Below are 18764 nucleotides of genomic sequence, written 5' to 3'. Positions count from 1 at the left end.
GGGGAAGACACCAGTGGCAAAGAAGGGAAGGAGAACCACTACGAATTATTTCATGTTTGTCCACAGGATCTCTTTAAGGGATAGCCTTCCCCTAAAATAGGATTTGCAAGCTTTCTACCCTCAATTTCTACTTTTCCCTTATTCTTTTATGTATACTGATATCAGCTGTTACATGACATGCATTAGTTAAAATACGGAACATGAACAATGACTCCAGTAAAATGCCTGTGTGTTAAACAACCACATCTCACAAGCTGAGTCTTCAGATCTGATGAACTATTGATCCTTTTTCTCCTTCTTCCATTCTACCAGTCTAATGAACTATTGATTCTTTCCTCCTTTGCCCATTTTCTGCTTTGGTTATGCATGCCCCTCCTCCACTTTCTGAATACCCTTGTCTATATAGCCTTTGGCAGGGCACAAGCTCACCCTTCCTCCCCAGTTCAGCCATGCCCTTCTGTACCCGAACAGCTGCTGGTCTGTCCCCATGGTGGGTACCTGACAGAAAAACTCGGCGTCAGAAATACAGGATACAGCATTGATCTGTTCTCTGCAATGGAAAGAGCATTGCAAAGGATGTGGTTCTCCCTCCCAGCGCCTACTGCATGCTGGCACTGCTGTCCCCTCCTGCCCTCCACTAGGCGTGAAGCCCCGAATCTTCCTTGCCCCTACAACCGTCCATCACAAAAGGACCCTCCCTGCTTTCTGAGGGGGTTTGCACAACATAGTTGCAGGGGAAAAACTGCTCTCAGCCCTTGCTTGGTTTGTTTGTCAACAGTAGTATTTATTACGCTCTGCAACTACATTCTGACTGATTTCTCTCATTCTTTAAAAACCCCAAACTATGAGCACAATTCCTTTCAGACAGATGAGGAAAATACCTAAGCCTCCCTGAGACTGCACAAGCCTCTGCCTGTTTGTTTTTCTACAAGCAACAGCTCCCTCCTCCTTCCTGCGAAGGCTGGCAGGGCACTGCCTGTTTCAACAGCTCTAGTCCCACGAGCCACCCCGCAATGTGCTTCCAAGCCAACAAGGCATAAGGCAGCCAGCGACCACCCTGGCGTCCTGCATCCCAGGCTGGGTCATGGTTTTAGCCTCCAGAACCTCATGGCAAAACCACTAAGATTTGCAGTTTCACCGTTCACAAGCAATCTGTCTGGCCTTTCCCTCACTGAAGCCTTTCCTTTACTGAACTGACACTGCTGCAGGTAGTGCAAGTGCCCGCACTGCATGGCGGCAGGCCAGGGGAAGCCATTGGTGCCCTTGGTGGTTCCACACAGACCTGCTGGAGTAGAAGTTTAACCAAGATATAAAAGTAAAGAGTTAGTTCTCAAGTAAAATGTTTCTATTATTCTGTACACGTTCAGAAAAGCTACACTTAACAGCTGCTATACATCATTTCAGCCAAGAGATTTCCCCCAAAATCCTCCCTTTGCTGGCGGCCAGACGGATGAATTACTGCCTCACTACAGCACCGCCACAGACCTTTCAGATCTCCTTCCCATTTCCCTGTGCAGCCTACTTTGCCTTCACAAATCCCTACCCTCCTCTCTGGAGGACACAAATGCTAAATCCGATGACAAAGCTCTACTTTGAGCTTTCAAACTCATTAGCGAGTGTGACCTCAGTCAAACACCATACTTGCAATTTCTTCTGCAATAGTCAACCATAACCCAGCTGAAGCCAACCAATTTGTTACATACACATGCCTGTTCTGCAGATCTCTCATAATCTGGAGTAAATCCTTTATCTCTCATGTATTACTCGATATATGAAACCGAGTTTAAATATGAAACAAAAAGCTGCTGATGTGGGTGGTACTTACAAAACCATTATTTTCCCAATTGGATTCTAGTTTTTAAAAAATTACTTGTTCCTTAATACTTGGTGATTAAGGATCAGTTAGGAAAAAATATTATCTGAGTAATACCTAATACCCAAATATTTTGAAAAAGTTTGAAAAATTTATCTATTTTTGGAGGACTGAAAACAGTAACTGGTTCCTCATTAACAGCTTTCTCCCCCAAAATCACTACTGTCATAAAAACAGAAGTGTGAACACTAGTCATTCCTAAATTTTGTTTGTTGCTTATTGTGAAATACTTTTAAGACCTTTTTTATTTTATATATATATATATATATATTTTTTTTTCCTGGAAGTACAGTGCCAATTGCTTCAAGAGGGGCAGCGTGGGATTCCTCCCAGCAACCCTCCCACTGGTAAGCATGCTCCATCAACCTTGCTGCAACAAGTGATACTGCTATCACATGATAAATAATGTGTTAGCACGGTCCTAGAGAGTAGATAATGGTGACGAAGAAGAAGGTAAAATCAACCACTGCTGTCATCTTTGCCTCAGGGTAAAACTTAGTGGCTCTCATATCTTCATGCTGAAATCTGATTATTTTTTCTTCTCTTGGACAGCTGTTCTAGTGCAAACCAATGCAGTATTAAAGGAGTGGATTTTAAACCGAGTGGCAATATACAGGACTAGCTCACATGGAAAGTTTATTTTACACTACTATTTAGAAAGAAAAATACTGGAATGTTCTTCAATTTATCACAGGGAAAAGGAAAAAAAAAAAAAAAAAGCATTTGCACTACCCAAAATCCTGGGTTGTGTGAGCACACAGTAAAATAGTCAGCATGTGAAAAAGAAAAAAGTTTTATAAAAACAAACAAATGACCAAATAAGAGGACAATTCATGGTCCCAAGTTAACTCCCATGGAGCTTAACAGTATTAGAATTTCATCCAGGCATTTTTCAGACAAAACCCCGAAATACTTGCTTTGTTAGAAACATTAATTGCAAAACTAAATGGGCAAAACCCTTGGTCAGTTTATTCAAATAGGGGCTGTCATCCCCAGAAGAGGATGTGCAACTCAGCAAGTATGCTGGGAAAAATCTTCCAGAACCTTTTCCCTAAAGCAGGCACCCTCCAAAATACCACAGAAAATCTCAAAGCTTCATTTCATCACAACAAACTGGAACAAGATAATAATAAATAAAGGAATCCAGCTCATAGGTAAAATGACACCAAGCTGTGTGGTAGGGCCGACCCGCTGAAGGGAAGGGATGCCACTCAGAGGGACCTGGGCAGGCCTGAGGCCTGTGCGAACCTCATGGGGGTCAACAAGGCCCTGGGTCAGGGCAACCCCAAGCACAAACACGGGCTGGGCAGAGAATGGGTGGAGAGCAGCCCTGGGAGAAGGACCTGGGGGTGCTGGTGGATGAGAAGCTCGACACGAGCCAGCAACATGTGCTTGTGGCCCAGAAAGCCACCTGTAACCTGGGCTGCACCAACAGCAGTGCAGCCAGCAGGGCGGGGAGGGGATTGTCCCCTCTGCTCTGCTCTCGTGGGGCCCCACCTGGAGGCCTGCGTTCAGCTCTGGGGTCCCCAGCACAAGGAGAACATGGACCCATTGGAGCGGGCCCAGAGGAGGCTGAGAGGATGATCAGAGGGCTGGGGCACCTCTCCTATGGAGACATACTGAGGGAGTTGGGGTTGTTCTGCCTGAAGGAAAGAAGGCTCTGGGGAGATCTTACAGCGGTCTGCCAGTGCCTAAAGGGGGCTGAAGGAGAGCTGGGGAAGGACTCTGTGTTAGGGAGAGTAGTGACAAGACAAGGGGTAATGGCTTTAAACTAAAAAGAGGGTAGGTTTAGAGTAGATAAAAAGAAGAAATTCTTTACTATGAGGGTGAGGCATTGCCCAGAACTTAAGTTAAAAGGCCTGTAAAGAAGCTTCTTTCCCCCCTGCCATGGCCTGGCAGCGCAGGTCCTTTCCTTCTGGCTTGCTTTGAGCTAATCAACTCAGCCATTCTCTGGGTCAAGACAAATTAAACCCGGCACATCCATGGAGAAACTATTTCTTCCATCCCTTCAGGGACGCAGACCCTTGGCCATGTGTCAGCTTCCTGCTCCTCCCGACAGCCGTTCAAGTCCTGCTGCGCTCAGGCTTGCTTCTGGCCTTGTCTCTCTCTAGAAAAATCCTTCCAAAAATCCCCCTTGGCCAAGCACACAGAGCTGCTTTCTAGGAAGGAACCATCAATCCTTTCCTCCCCAGGGTCTCATGTGATGGCAGGGTGCAACCCCAAGATCAAGCAAAACAGTCCTCACACTGGCTGCCCAGTCACTCCCTTTTTTAAAAACAAAACATCTGTTAACATTCAGGAAATTGTGAATAAATGCATTATGCAGTGTTATCGCTCATCATACCTTCTCAACTTCTGGTAGAATTTGCTCAGCCTTCATCATAAAAACACTACTTCTTTGTCTTTTCCAACTTTGTTAATCATATTTAGATGGAGAAATTTTACTGATTGCTTAGCAGCTGAATTCATGTAGAGTAAGTTTTGACATGCATGCAGAGGTCCCCGATCTCCATCATTGCATATTTGCATGCCTTATAGTGTACTCGCCTTCCACTGTAAGATCTGGGGGAAATAAATAGATAAATTGCCCACCTAACAAAACAAAAAAGCAGGTACCATCACAGCTTTGGGCCCTGTCTGCAATCAGCAACAGGCTGGCAGCAAACACACAGAGGCTTCTAATGGATTTCTTTTGTGTCTTGCCTTCTGATACCTACAGATGCTACACTCTTCTGGCTAAGCAGAAGGAATGAATCTGACTGCACAGCACAGTTACGGGATATGGTAATACCACCAGTATATAAACATTAACAACAACAAGCAATAACCCTGACATGGAGAGTTTGTATTTCCAGATTACCTCCCCTCCTCCAGTTCTGTGAAAGCTGTAATAGCTCATGTTACTATAAATCATCAGTTCCACATATTATTTCCCAGCTGGAATAGCATTTGACTTATTATTCTTGTAAATTCATGTGAGTGCTTCAGACCTATTACTACTAAATAATTGAATCAGCAAATGTCTCCAAACCTGGCTGCAGGAGCAGACTAAGTTAGCTAACTGAATGCAAAAACCATTATTTGAATCATAAGCTACCAGAGATCAAAGGCAGAAAGAGTTTCACTGCATCACCTGTATTTCTCCAGCTCATAGAGGAGAACTCAATAACACAAACAGCTCCAGGAAACCGTTTAATTTCCATTTTGAAAAAATTGCTCACATTTTCCTCACCAGGCAATGTATCGCTGCATCAACAGCATCAACCAAAGGATGATTGGAAGCATGCTAACAGTAATGACCTATTACCCAAAACTAACTTTCACACAGCATCCTCCTCTTCCAAAAGACTCACTGCAACAAAAGCCTCATTGTTGTGGCTCCATCCCAACATGCACAGATGCTCAACAGATGCTGCCAGACTGGGAAGCGAGGCAGAAATGGGTGCCACAGCTGCTAGGAACACGGCAGGGCTCAATCTGCTGCTACTGAAGTCAGCAGAACTCCACTGAATTTCCTGACAGTAGACACTGGAAAAGGCTTATCCTCTGCAAACATAGACCCAGGATGCCCGCAAAACAGCTGTATGAAAAGTGGCCTCATCTTTCTATTGCTTCTCAGGCTCGGGAGGTGCATCCACCCCCTTACCTGTCCAACAAGAAAAGTCCTCTCTGTCAAGGCCACACTGAAGGCAGGGTGTGCTGGGCACATCTCACAGGGTGAGATGCACAGATCACTCCCAAGAGACTGAATTTCTGTTCAAAGATGGTTTTTGAAAGTCTCGTACATTTGTCTGTGTATTACCACCATAAGCATTTAGAAATCTTGAATAAAATTTCAACAGCAACACAGACACTGGAAATGGTTTACTCCCTTATTCCTATTTAAAAAAATAAATAAATGTTGGTAACATTAGTTTTCTCCTTCCTCCCACAACATTGCCAACTCTTCAAAAGGGCTTTCACAGACAACCATTTCTTTTGGAAGTCTCAAGACGAAGATGATGCTAGATCTTTTTCCATACGCTGAAACAACAGAGTCTTTCCTATTGGTTCTGACCAGAAGTACTCCACTTTCTGAACTATGAATCTTATTTTTTCCTGGTATAATCTGAGCATTGCCTATGATTATTCATCTATGCACATTCCAAAGTTTGTTGTTTCAATCACTGTTTAGGACTGATGGTACTGTGATGTATGCTTCATCCTGAAAAACTGACAAGTATACATCCTGAATTACAGGAACACTGAGGTTCACCCAACTTCCACATGAGAATTTCCATCCAACTTAGACTGAAGAAATTATGTATTTATTTCAACAGTATACATCCTGCTTATGCTTCAGAGTAATCACTCATGTTGGATGAAAGAACCCCCGTAGAAAACAGTCTTCATCTCAAGAAACATTAATGGTGGAGATTATTACAAAGTGTAGAGCACTTTGCTCTGTTAGGACAAAACACGTCCTTGGGGATACACTTTGGCTCATGTTTTACAAAAACAGGAGTCATCTGAGCTGGCTTCAATGAAGTTCCAGTGTGGAAGGAAATAGTTCAACGTGGAATAATCACAACATTCATTCCTGAAGTCTGGTTATAAATATTAGCTTTTGCTAAATAATGGCAGAAAACCAGTTGTACTGCTAAAAAGATAAGTATTGTACATACCACTATCCACACAAACGCCATGATCCGTCTTAACAAGACACATTGTGACAGTCGAGGAAACAAGGGAAGAATAAGAATTTTCCCCCTTTGGCTTCTGTAATGACCAACTATCCCAGTGCTTGGTGCAGAAAGCATCCAGAGAGCCCGACCCCACAGAGCCCCAGCCAATGCCCCGAGCGCCGACCGCCCCGCAGACACACAAAGGGAAGCCGAGAACGAAAGAGAATCGCACTCGGCTGCTTCAGCAACAACAGTACCGGACTGCTGCTGGCACTTTACCCTGTGCGGTTTTTTCATCGATTCCAAAAAATGTCCCAGCTCCTCTCCAGGTACAGGAAATGGTGATTCAGCACCAGCGAGCTGGCAGCTCTGCTGCATGCAAAGTGCCTCAACAACCAACATCACCAACACACAATCCTCCTCCAAGCCCTACAACATCTGCAAGTCAAGCTCGTTGCAAGAAACATAACCAGGAGAAGATGACAGTTGACAACACAGGTGAAGTGTGTTTATTTCTGTTGCTGCTATGTATTCCTTATCTATCTAAATAGCATTTATGCATTTTTATTTAAGGTGCCTGACACTTGGTAACAACTTGGTTGCCTGACACACCAAATCACTGAACAGACTGCAGATAATCCCATTTTCAAAGCAATGCAGGGAATTTAGACATGCATCAATTTTAAATTGTGCTCTGAAAAACCAATTTGCCATGCTGCACAACCTAGCAAGATTTCTTTTGACAGTTTCCAAATAAAACCCAACAAATAAATGAGGCATAATAAGAAAACTCATACAACTGGTATTAAATCCCTGAAAATACTGTAATTACATTTTATGCCATAAACATATTCAATGTCTTTACAAACTCAGAAAGCTGACCCACCTTCCACTGGGCTATCAGGATTTATCAACTTATTAGGGTTGGCAATGTTCAGTGCCTGGCCCCACAGCTAAGTGCTCTGCAGGCGCTGCCCAGCAGTCCAATACAAGCACCTGCCAGGGGATTTTCCACGCTTGCTTGAGCTTCACAAACAATATCTTAGTGTCGTCCGTCCTCCCCTCCCCCCAAAAGCCAGAAACAAAAAGAATTAAAAGAATTGCCTTTTGTATTTTAAACAGAAAAAATATGAGGCATGGGTAGATGCTTGTTCATCTGAAGAGATGGTTGTGTGCTACAGCTCATCATCATGTAACAGTCCACACTTGTTCTCCTCTTTTCTCCCTCCCAACTTCCAAGAAACACTGTGATAAATGTAGATAAAGAACGCGATTTCTCATATATTGAAGAGATATCCACATTTTTTTAAAAAAATAACCCCCCCAAAAAACAAAACAAAAAAACACAGAAAACACCATTCACAACAAAACAAAGCAAAGCAAAACACATACTCCCATACTCCCCCTCATGTCATCTGTGGCTTTAAAGGTAGCATCCCATAAGTACAGCTTCCCGCAGGTGGCAAAGTTATGGCTCCTGAGAAACCCAGGCAAACTGGCAGCAGAGACCGGCAGCCTTTTGCATGTTGGCCATTTTCCACTCTGTGACAATTTAATAATCAAACTCAAGAAAGAAATATATACATTCATTCACTCCAAAACACATATTTGTGGTCCTCTGGAGAGGTCGGAAGGGAAAGGCAGAAGCAGGCAGAGCCCAGCCCAGGAAAACCCCGCATGGGCTGAGGGCAGGTGCCCCTTGCTGACGGCTGATGTTGCCTCTTGAAGTGGGCCCAGGAACTTCTGCTGAGCTGCAACAAGGAGCCTTCTGTACCTTTCCATTTGTCAGTCCACCCAGCGCAAGTGCCACTTGTGTTTATCACGGGAAGCAGATCAGCGAGTCCACACACCGGGTCTTAAACACGTGGCACTAACAGCAGGGCCCGGAGAGCTGATACCGCTGGTCCTAAGCAGCAGCTGCTCCAGGATTATTGCTTCCATGAACAGCAACAGGTGCTAACTCGAAAAAAAATGCCAGATTTATTCTCTGAGCCCATCTTGCTGAGGACCGTTCATCCACAGATACAAGTGTGACCTGGACTGGACTGCTGCTGCTCACTCTCTTATTCCCAGGATTTTAAGATAAAAAAGCAACCATACAGCAGTGGGCTTCCACCACCTTAGACTGCAACTACACTGGATGGAGGGTAGTCACAAAGAACATTGCTCTCCACAAACCAACACGCCTTGTCTGCACAGACTGCATCTGCTTCTTCACCTGTTGCATTTTGCTGCCTTTGTTTGTTTCTCCAAACTTGCCACAAAGGTATCCTGAATTTTTATCAGACTACATTGATAAATCTGATGTGATACATTTGAATAGAAAAAAGCAAGATGCAAATTTTGCAGGAAGTCTATCACTCCGTATCATGTAACTATACAAACTCATTTTGTAGGGCACAGCTCTACTGTTGAAGCAAACATCATTTTGCAACACTGAAAGATCCAAATCCAATATAAATATATACCAACTGTGTTGTATACATGATTGCACACTGACATCACAAATTAAATACCAAACAGTTTAAAACAGACTGTCTAGTCATAAATTTAAAAACCCACGACAATTAAATGCAAACAAACAGGTATCAATATAAGTGTTACAGTGCTAACCTGGTTTTTAATAAAGAAGAAAAAAAGCAGAAAGAAACGTTTCAAAAAATATCCTGTAAATCCATATGTGACATTTACATTAACTCTAAGGGATTGATATAAATTGAAAAAAGATAAATTTGCACATTTGCATGTGATACGATTCTAAGTTTCTCAATGCATTTCCTGGGATTTCGGAAGGATGATGGCTATCCACAGCTACAGCAACACACCGGGGAGCTAGAGTATATCCCCGGCCCCTGGTACTCCAACACAGCAACCTACAACACATCAGCTGAACCTAACAGGTACAGGGGTTGGAAACATTAAGCAAAAGGGCAATGTGTTCCCAAGGAAGAAGAAATGCCAGGCCCAGAGCTGGCAGAGTAATTAATGAAAGCAGCACTGAAACACGTCTGCGGCACTTGCTCCACATCCTGCTGACATCAAGGAGAGCAGGATTACCTCCTGAATTAAACCACCAGGAAACAAAACCACACAAGTTTTGCTGTGCTTCTGACTGTAACTCATACATGGGTTTTTAAAACAAGTAGACCACAGCAGTGTAAAACAGTCATCTCAGTCCAGAAAAATAAGAATGGAATGTCTCAAATTTCATATAATTGTTTGAAATAACTTTTTGCATATTCTCATGCATGTCAAAGCTGTTTCCAGAATAGAACTGGGCATCAATACAGGACTACTGGCTGTCAGCAGCCAAGTGAAACGCACAGGCCACGGTAACACGGTGCCCGCAGCTCCAGCTGATGCACGGGTTACTGGAAAACACACACACACCACTGAGCTCTTGATCACCATCCAGTTATGACCTTTCCCAGCAGTAACATTTGCCACGTGCCCCACTGAAATTTCCTAATTACAAGCACATGAAATACACTTTCTGTTGTCCGTAGATTCACTGAAGTCTTGCTCGGCTGTTTCGGGCAGGGGTCAGGCATTTCGTTTGTCTGCTTTTACATGAAAAGAGACTATGACTCTCCCAAAATTATTCTACACTGGCTTCACTGACTCCAACCCATAAACATTGCATTAATTCATTCAGGACAGTTACCAAAGACACAGCTATCTCTGCAGCAGCGAGTGAGAACACTATCAGCTTGTTCTGAATCAGCAGAGACGCTGGCAGCCTTTCAGGTCGTCAGAAAAAAAAAAATAGGTAGCTGCAGAGAGAATAAATTTCAAAGTGCCAGTCGAGAATTCCCTCTGGGAAACAGCATTCATTTCTCACACGCTAATTCCAACAATTAACTGGTCAGTGCTGCTTATTTATAAACTTCTAAATAAATTGTAGAGGGCAAATAGCAAAATTCATGTTAAATTCTCAGCTATTAGAGAAGGATACCATGGTTATGCCATACTGCACCAAAAAGTATGTTCACTTCTTTTCAGCTCCATTCAAGTGCAAGGGATCCTTGAGAGGATGATTCAGCAATTAACCCACATCTTTCAATATTAAACTTGTGAATCTATTTCCTGAGACCACACACAGCCAGCACCCTCCTCTTGCTATTAAATTTTTAATGCCTGAAAAATACTGTTATGAGTCCAAGGAGGAAACTTTTCATTATTTGCACTTTATGTATGCCAGAGGACTGATGCTCTGGCAGGTTCGAGTCCTGCTCTTTATTAACAGCACTGTTTGTGTAACTCGTCTTGTTGGCTGCAGTCACTCATAGTTTGTCCCCAGCACCAGCACTTACATCAGGGGCACTCCAGAGCTGCTCCTGCTTCAAGCAGGGCTGCGGCGCACATCCCACCACACCACTAAAATACCTAAAATTACCTTTTACAATACTAGGTTCAAAAAATTTAGAAGTGAACAAGGAAACACATACACGTATATGCAGCAGCACCAGTTAACTAACATATGCTCCCATATAGACACCAATTATTTCCATGGCATTAATCATCTCAAAACCCCACTCTAGTATCCTCAGTTTCCTGCCTGCCTTGACTCGTGTTTACCACGTGGGGCCTGATCCAGAGTCCCTAACCATTTGTCTCTTCACACCACATTCCGGGGCTTTTAAAGGCATGGAAGCCTTGTGAGCCACACATCAGGCAGGATTTTAAGCTACCCACCTCCGGACCTGCGTGTGTGGGTCCTACTGTGCCTACATTTGTTGTGAACGTTTTAAACATTTGTTTAGCAGAGTCACAGACTTCATGTTTATTTGAGAAGTTTTTGACAGACTTAACTACGCTTTGAACACGGACTAGGTACAAGTAGGCTGAAAGGAAAAAGTAAGGGGCTGGAGGTTTTGTTATTTTAATGCCTCACATTTTATTCCTGCCTCCTGCAGTAGCACTAGCAAGACTATCACAGACCCATGTAAAAGCAACATCTTTGTTTTGCAACCAATTTCCATTTCAAAGCAGCAAATCTAGACATCACTGTTTGAATTATTTCTTAAATCTCATTTCCATATGCCAGGCAGAGAGGCAACCTGCCTCTTCTGTTCTGCACCATGAAAGCTTCCAACCTACGGGTTCATTTGATAAAGACACGCAAACAAAGTATACATGTGCTCCCTGGGGCTTTTTGCTAAAGAGTTGATTTGCATGAGGCATTACAAATTAGCCTTTTTCAAATGAATTCAACATCTCTAATTTACACTGTGAACATATTAAACAGATTAAGAAATTCAAAATATTGGATTAAAGAAAATATATCATTTTTAACTGCTGTTTTGGACAGGGTTATTATGGAATGAGCCCAACCATACTAACAGGTTTAGAAAGAAAAAAGAGCTTTAGTCAACACCCAAACTGCTAAAATCCTATTCTGAAGGAAAACTACAGCTGGCCATGGGTATACTGACAGTATTATCATCGCTTCCTCATTCACCCTTCCACATGCATTTGTTGGCTGTTGTGCAACCATGCAGAAAACAACATCAAACCTTCAGGCTATTCCTTACTTTTGGTAATGTTTCCTGATCTGCTTTTGGAGGCAGCTTTACTGCTTTAACGCCTTTGTAGATTTCAGTACAAATAAACAAATGCAAGGTATGCAGGGCAAACTGCTTCACTTCACACACTTCCATTTATTTCAAAGTTCATACGGAGACATGTAATTTGTAATTACAAATATACAGATATACAAAGGCCATACTCATGAAAATTAAATACGCATCCATCGCAGCCACATTCTTCTCGAATTTGTCTGCAAGCTAAACTCAAGATTTCACCTCAAGTTGTCTACAGCTATGAAATGTATTGTGAGAAACTCATTTCCCTTGCTACAAGTTTATCCCCAAGCACAGAAGCGCCTGTACTCTCATGTTCAGATTTTGTGTTGTTTTAGGATTTTTAAATTATTATTTGTAAGTTAGCTGGATTATACTGGAAGATATTAGCCCCAGAGCAATAGTCTGCAAGTTAATTGTTTCCACTGTTGTGGAAGGCAATGAACAACACCACAAAAAATGCACATTCTAAACAACAAACATTTTGCTTTGCTCTTTCAGCAACATTAATCCCTTTCTCTCGCCCCAAGGTTGGTGGTTTTTTTTTTTTTCAGCAAGAAAGGCTGCAAGTTATGCTTCATGATGTCAATGGTTATTTTGTGCTGATTACTGGAACCAAATCTCCAGACAGGATATATTTACAACTGTCTACACTGTCTTAGAATAAGCTGATGGATGACTCATCCTTTTTTCCCCTTCAGCTGAAATCACTAAAAGCAACAGAGCCACGGTGACAGTCCGAGGGATCAGGGTAGCCATCCAACCTGCGCCTGATCCCTTCTCCTGCAGCAGACGACGACTCACAAGGAGAGGTGAGCCTACAAAGACTGTGCTCAGTGTTTAAAATACATCAGAACATAAGTCCTTATCAGTGTATGTGATGATAAAAAAAAAAATCCCAGAAAATGTATTATTTAAGATTTCAGCGTATGCAAGCCCACCAATAAATAGGTATTTAAGTAAATGTAATAATACCACAGTGTGCTTGCAAAGGCAAATAACCCAATGTAACAAGCACACTTCTCCTTGTCATCCAAGTTAAATAGAGTTAAAGAAATTCAAAATCAATGATCAGAAACGTATACATAACATAGCAGGATGAAGTATCAGTACGAACAAAAGTACTATCAAAACCAGACTTTTTACATCAGCTATCTGGATGCTGCAGATTTGTCAGTTGAATGAAATGAAAAAATGATGGGCTGGTAGCACAGACAGAGTGACAGAGCCAGACTGTTAACTCAGCTAGTCTGCAGTGCTCTTTGTGTCAGTGGGGAAGGATGTGAGTTTTTATTATCAATGACAAATTTAAAAAAGAGTAAGTGTATTCATAGCACGCCTGCCTTTCATTTCTGTCAACATGAGCAAAATACTATTTGATGAAAGACTGAAAAGAGTCTGTGGGGGATTTCTTTTGTTTGTTTATTTGTTTTTTAAACCAAATGAGCTGTTCTATAATCACAGCTGATTATTTTAATGTACTATGTACTAACAGAAGAGTAAATCTCTCATAAGCTTAGTCGGTACTAATGAATCAGCTGTCTTGGTAAGATGTGCACATAACCAATTTCTGCCACTGGGAAACTGGTCTCTTTTGTATAGATTGAGACTTCCTGGTGCCTGGCCCTCAAGTACATTTATGCATTTGCCTACATGCCACTGACTTCAAAAGAACTTAGGCACACATTTGAAAATTTGCTAAATAGAAATGATTTACTAAACTAGGACTGGTGCTCAACACACAACCATGGCATTGCCACTCTCAGCTTTTCTCACTTATCCAGACTTGCCTTAGCTGAACTAAACACAAGGACACTGAAGTTTGATTTCTGTACTATACCAGTGCCTGTAAGAATTGGATGAATAGTTTCTGGGTAAACACTGAAGTTGTTTCTGTATGATTCTTCTTGAGCAATACGAGGAAGCACCAGAGTGGTTTGTAGCATAGCATGGAACTAGAATCTATCGGACAGAATAAAAGAAAATACAGTATTGTGTGCTCTATAAAAGGCATCCGCTGCATGAGTATTGATTGCATTGTTCTTCAGTTGTAAAGTTTGCTTGTTTATGGTTTAAGCCTTTGTCTGAAGTCAAAATAGAGCTGCTAAGCTATTCCATCAAGACAAAAGATTTAGCCTACCAAAAAAAGCTCTCTTGAAATGAATAATATATGTGGGTTTTTTTTCAGCACCAGAATGGTTTTCCTCATTTCTTAGTTCCTCAATTGACAGTTCAAGGAATTACTCAGAAACCACTAGAAAACAACATGTAAAAGAATTCTCTCTTAACTTCATCACCTTCTTGCCTTATAAAACAAAGAAAGAAGCAAGGTATTTAATCAGGAAACGTTACCTGGAACATCTCTTGCATCAACAAAACAGGAGCTTACACCAATTTAGCTGTCTTTTCCTCTTTTATATGCTCCACAATGACCTGCTGGGTAGGAACAACATGCTTGAATTTTTTTCCAACTAATCATCCCCTTGGCCTTGTGTTCTGCTGGGCATAGCCACACTCATCTCTCATCAGCTGTGGGAACCTTACAGTCTGATGGGTGCAGATCTGAGCAATGAAAATTGCCAGAGTCAGCCTGGAATCATAAAATGAAAGAAGCTTTCACAAACATCATTTTCCTTCGAAGTGTAAGGAACTGAAGTGTCAAGGAAAAAAAAAAGTTTAATCTTGAGTCTAAGAAAATGAAAATGTGTTTCTTTTAATATCACATAAATTGAAAAGAACAAGTGTCCAAAGGACTTCTCTTTAGCAGTTTTAGGGGAAGACCACACCTATAAATCATTATCCTTTATATAAAGATGACTATGCAATTTATGTTAGGAATATCAACACACAAAGCACTCTCTATTAAAACTATGGATTAACAGTAACTGTAATAACACTTTCGGAGTTTTTGCTACAGAGGAATATTGCATGTCAAACGTAAAGCTTCCAGTACCACGCGGATGAGAAAAAGCTTCATTTAAAGTTCTTTTTCGCATTAAAAAAAAAGTAATTACATGTTAAAAAAACAGTTCTTCATACATCATCTCCCCAAACACAGGTTTGCTACAAATACTTGAATATACATTTATAGTGTTTTTTAAAAAAATCCAGTTACAGAAATAAACATGTCAATAATGTTATTTCAATACTTAACACCCAGGGTAAACACAACCAAGCAGGTTCTTCTTGCTTATCTACACAATACAAATGTTCCCAGAGCTTTCTGCAGCGCTGTGGAACCACAAGACGCTCTTTAAGATGCTCCTGACCTGGATCACTCCTCCTAAGTCACGGTATTTCCTTGCCACCTGCAGGGCGCAGGCAGGCTGAACACAACTCCTCCCTTCAGAAGGCAGCTTGGAGGACTCCACTGATCCTCTGAGAGGACACAGCAAACTTGGCACCAGCAAACAAAAGTGCTGATTTTCTCTGACTGAAGGGGAACAGACACGGAAATAGCACAAGCAAGAATCAACATTTCTCACAAGCTACCCCATGGAGAAAAAACAACAACAACAACAAAGGAAAAAGCAAACACAAAAACTGGTTTTCGAATACAACAAAATACTGATATTGAGCTCAGCAATACAACCAATATACTCCTACGCACTAACCTGCCGCCATAGTACAACTTGCTTTTGCTCCAGGGAATACTGATTTCATTGCATGGCTATAACTTCAGGAGTAACCCAAAGTAGTTACAAAATTTTGCTATTAGCCTCCTTGCTTCCAGTTGCAACTTCAAGGTCACGACTAGAACTTACATCAGAACTGGAGTTCCTAAAAGAAATCTCTTACTGCCTAGAGTTAAGGTATCTTTCCACTTCCCTCCCCAAACAAAAGGAATCAATTCTTCATGTGGCCCATACTGCATTATTGATGTGGAGATGACGTAAAATATCCATAATCCCATTAGCTGCCGTCTAAAAGAAATGTTAGTAAGTACAGGATATTTAATGGCAAAAAGAAAAGAATCCTGTGGTGCCTCTCTCGGAGAGGAGCCCGGTCAGAGCAGTCAGCCCCTCGTCTTGACAAGGAGTCTATTAAGCTGCTGTCAGCCAGCCAGCCATGCATTATTCAAGGGCCTCGTAGGCTATGCAGACCAAAAAACCGTCACATCTTCGGTGCATTATCCAGTTGGCCATGTAAATCTCCAAGTACTATAGGTTACTGTGTCACACAGATTCCTGAAAACATTCAACTTCCAGATCTTACATGAAGGGAAAGACTAGAGGACGCCTCACTATTCCTGAGGGCAGAGGGAAAACCAGCCTGCTCTGCTCTTCCTTTTCTGAGACGGAGCATGTTGCTTGTCAAAGCTACAAACCTGCTCTGAGTAGCAACAGGTGAGTAACCTCTGCTGCCACAGCTACAGAACCAGACAAGTGACTACGGGTGGCATTTCCAAAGGCACTCAGTTGTGCTTTTGGAAAACCAGGAGCAGAGCAGCCCCTGATTGTAGGGGAACAAAACTAAACCAGCGTTTTGGTTAAGACTGAATGAATCTCAGCTTCTCACGTTCAGCCAGAAGAATCAAAACCAGCCAGCATTAACCCTGCCGAGTGACAGCCATACGATGTCACCCTGCAATCCCGCCATCAGATCCAATAAATGGAATACATTTTTATCACAGCAGCTGAACCCAAATGAAAAAAACCCTGCAGCTAAGGGAATTTATGTCTCCTGGTGAGGCCTTCCAAAGGATTATAAATTACCCTCACTATTAAAACTTGCAACTTACCTCCAGTTCATATTTTCCTTCTAACCAGAGGATCCTTCTGGGGCCCGTGCATGTTAACTGAAAGAGTTCTTTATCATCAGCTTTCTCCTGGAATACCAACTTCCAACCGTGGTACAGTTTCTAGCTGAAGGAGGTAGGAGCAGTGAACCACGCAGGGTGAGGGAGCTGACCGCTGCCTTACAACGGGCAGCCTGCTCTCTGACAGGCAAAGACAGAAGGTAGCTCTTCCAAGCTTAAGAATTTCCTGGATTATTAATTTAAATCAATGTAGATATGTAGATGTACACACACACAGGAAAGTCTGATTCAGGAGTTGATGTGGAATTTTCTGAATAAAAATGTTTCTAAACATTTCTAAACAAAATCAAGCAAACAAAAATAAAAAAGTGGTTTTAAGAAAAATACTCACTTCAGTAATTTCAGTAAGTTTCAATGGAGGTTTTCAGTATACCAATTGAATTGGTATACGGAATACAAACATACTTGTAAAATCTTATATTGAAAGCATACATTTAAACTGTAGTGGAAAAATGTGAAGGCACACCCATGTATTTTCAAAATTTCCTCTCATGGAAAACGATAATCACTCATCTCCAGGAATTTTTTTTGTCAGGGGATATGCAGTAAAATTTCTCTTTAAAAAGTCGAAGAACAGAAATTTTATCTCTCCCCAGATACGCTCCACGTAGTTGCTGTATACAGTAACGGGAGCAATTCTGCTTGCAAGCGGACCCTGAGCAACAATACGTCCAAGTAGCACTGCAACCAAGGAACCCAGCAGCTGAAAAGATGCAAATCATAAACCAAAGAGGTACTGGTGTTTAGTTTGGCCTCATCCCAACACAAGCTCTCCAGCTAAAAAAAGTGCCAAACCCTTTTCCCTTGCCTTAGAAGCCTTTGAGCAGCACATGGCCACGTTAACTCCACAGTAATCGCAGCTCCCTGAAGCAAGACAGACGGAACCATTTTCTCCACAAAACGTTCCTTTGTAATAAAGCAATGTCAAGGAGGAAGTGAAATAATAGAGTGTATGTTCCTAATACAGTTGTACTCTAGTAAAAAGATTTTTGTAATAAAGCTTAACAGCAAATAAAACTTTGCACTAAGAGCTTATGCAACAAACAAATGCTTCAAAAATTAAAAAAGTACATGAATGCACACCAATGAAAATGGGCGTCTGATAAAACAAATCCCTACACAAGAAACTCTTACATCCCTTTTCCATGTTTCTTACAGAACATTTAAAAATGTGCTGATGTTCATTTGAATACAAGGCAATCCCAACCTAAAGATCAAATAATTTCTCCTTAATAAAATCAAATTCAATAAGCCTATCCTTCAAACCATCCTATACCCAAAACTGCTTATCCTATCAAGTTACCCTCTTCTCTTTTCAGCCCAGGATTCAGAACAGGTTCAATAAAATATTCCACATTACACTACCTAGAGACTTTAGGACAAGAGCTTTCTAGATAAGAACCATCCTGTGAGGTTTCACATGCTCTTCTTCCCCCATGAAACTTGAGATGCTCAACCCAGCATCAGCAGCTGAACCTAGCTCTATCCTCTGTAAGCACTCCAGTCAAATAGGGAACGTCACTGGACAATACTGGCCCAGCATGTCTCTTCTTGTTTTGCTACTGCAAGGTTTGCTTACTTTCAATATTTTCCTTATCCCAAGGGAAAGCAAATGTTATGCTTGTGAAGCATAAAAACCATAAACTAGAATGGCTGGAATACCAAAACTGACCCCGAAGTACATGTCACACAAATGAGGGCTGAAGGGGGGGAAAGAGGGAAAAAGAGCAGTATCATCATACTGCACCTCTGCTGTGCTAAGGTGCCCTGGGCTGGTTACAGGTGACTGTCTTCTTCAGATTCAACCCTCATCAATCCTAGGCTAA

At 41.8% G+C, this 18764-nt stretch overlaps 1 protein-coding gene and 1 long non-coding RNA gene across 17 annotated transcripts in view; one reads left to right on the top strand and one right to left on the bottom strand.

The window, feature by feature from the left end:
• SPSB4 (splA/ryanodine receptor domain and SOCS box containing 4) overlaps positions 1-18764 on the bottom strand; it is a 143388-nt gene that overhangs the window by 26034 nt on the left and 98590 nt on the right. The window lies entirely within an intron of this gene.
• LOC310904483 lies at positions 501-17955 on the top strand. The gene is made up of 2 exons (XR_014588397.1): positions 501-12931; positions 17550-17955. It is a non-coding gene; the product is annotated as an uncharacterized lncRNA (long non-coding RNA).

This window comes from Anser anser (assembly GCF_964211835.1).
Source record: "Anser anser genome assembly, chromosome: 9".
Lineage (NCBI taxonomy): Eukaryota > Metazoa > Chordata > Aves > Anseriformes > Anatidae > Anser > Anser anser.
This window is presented reverse-complemented; position numbering and strand designations above follow the sequence as displayed.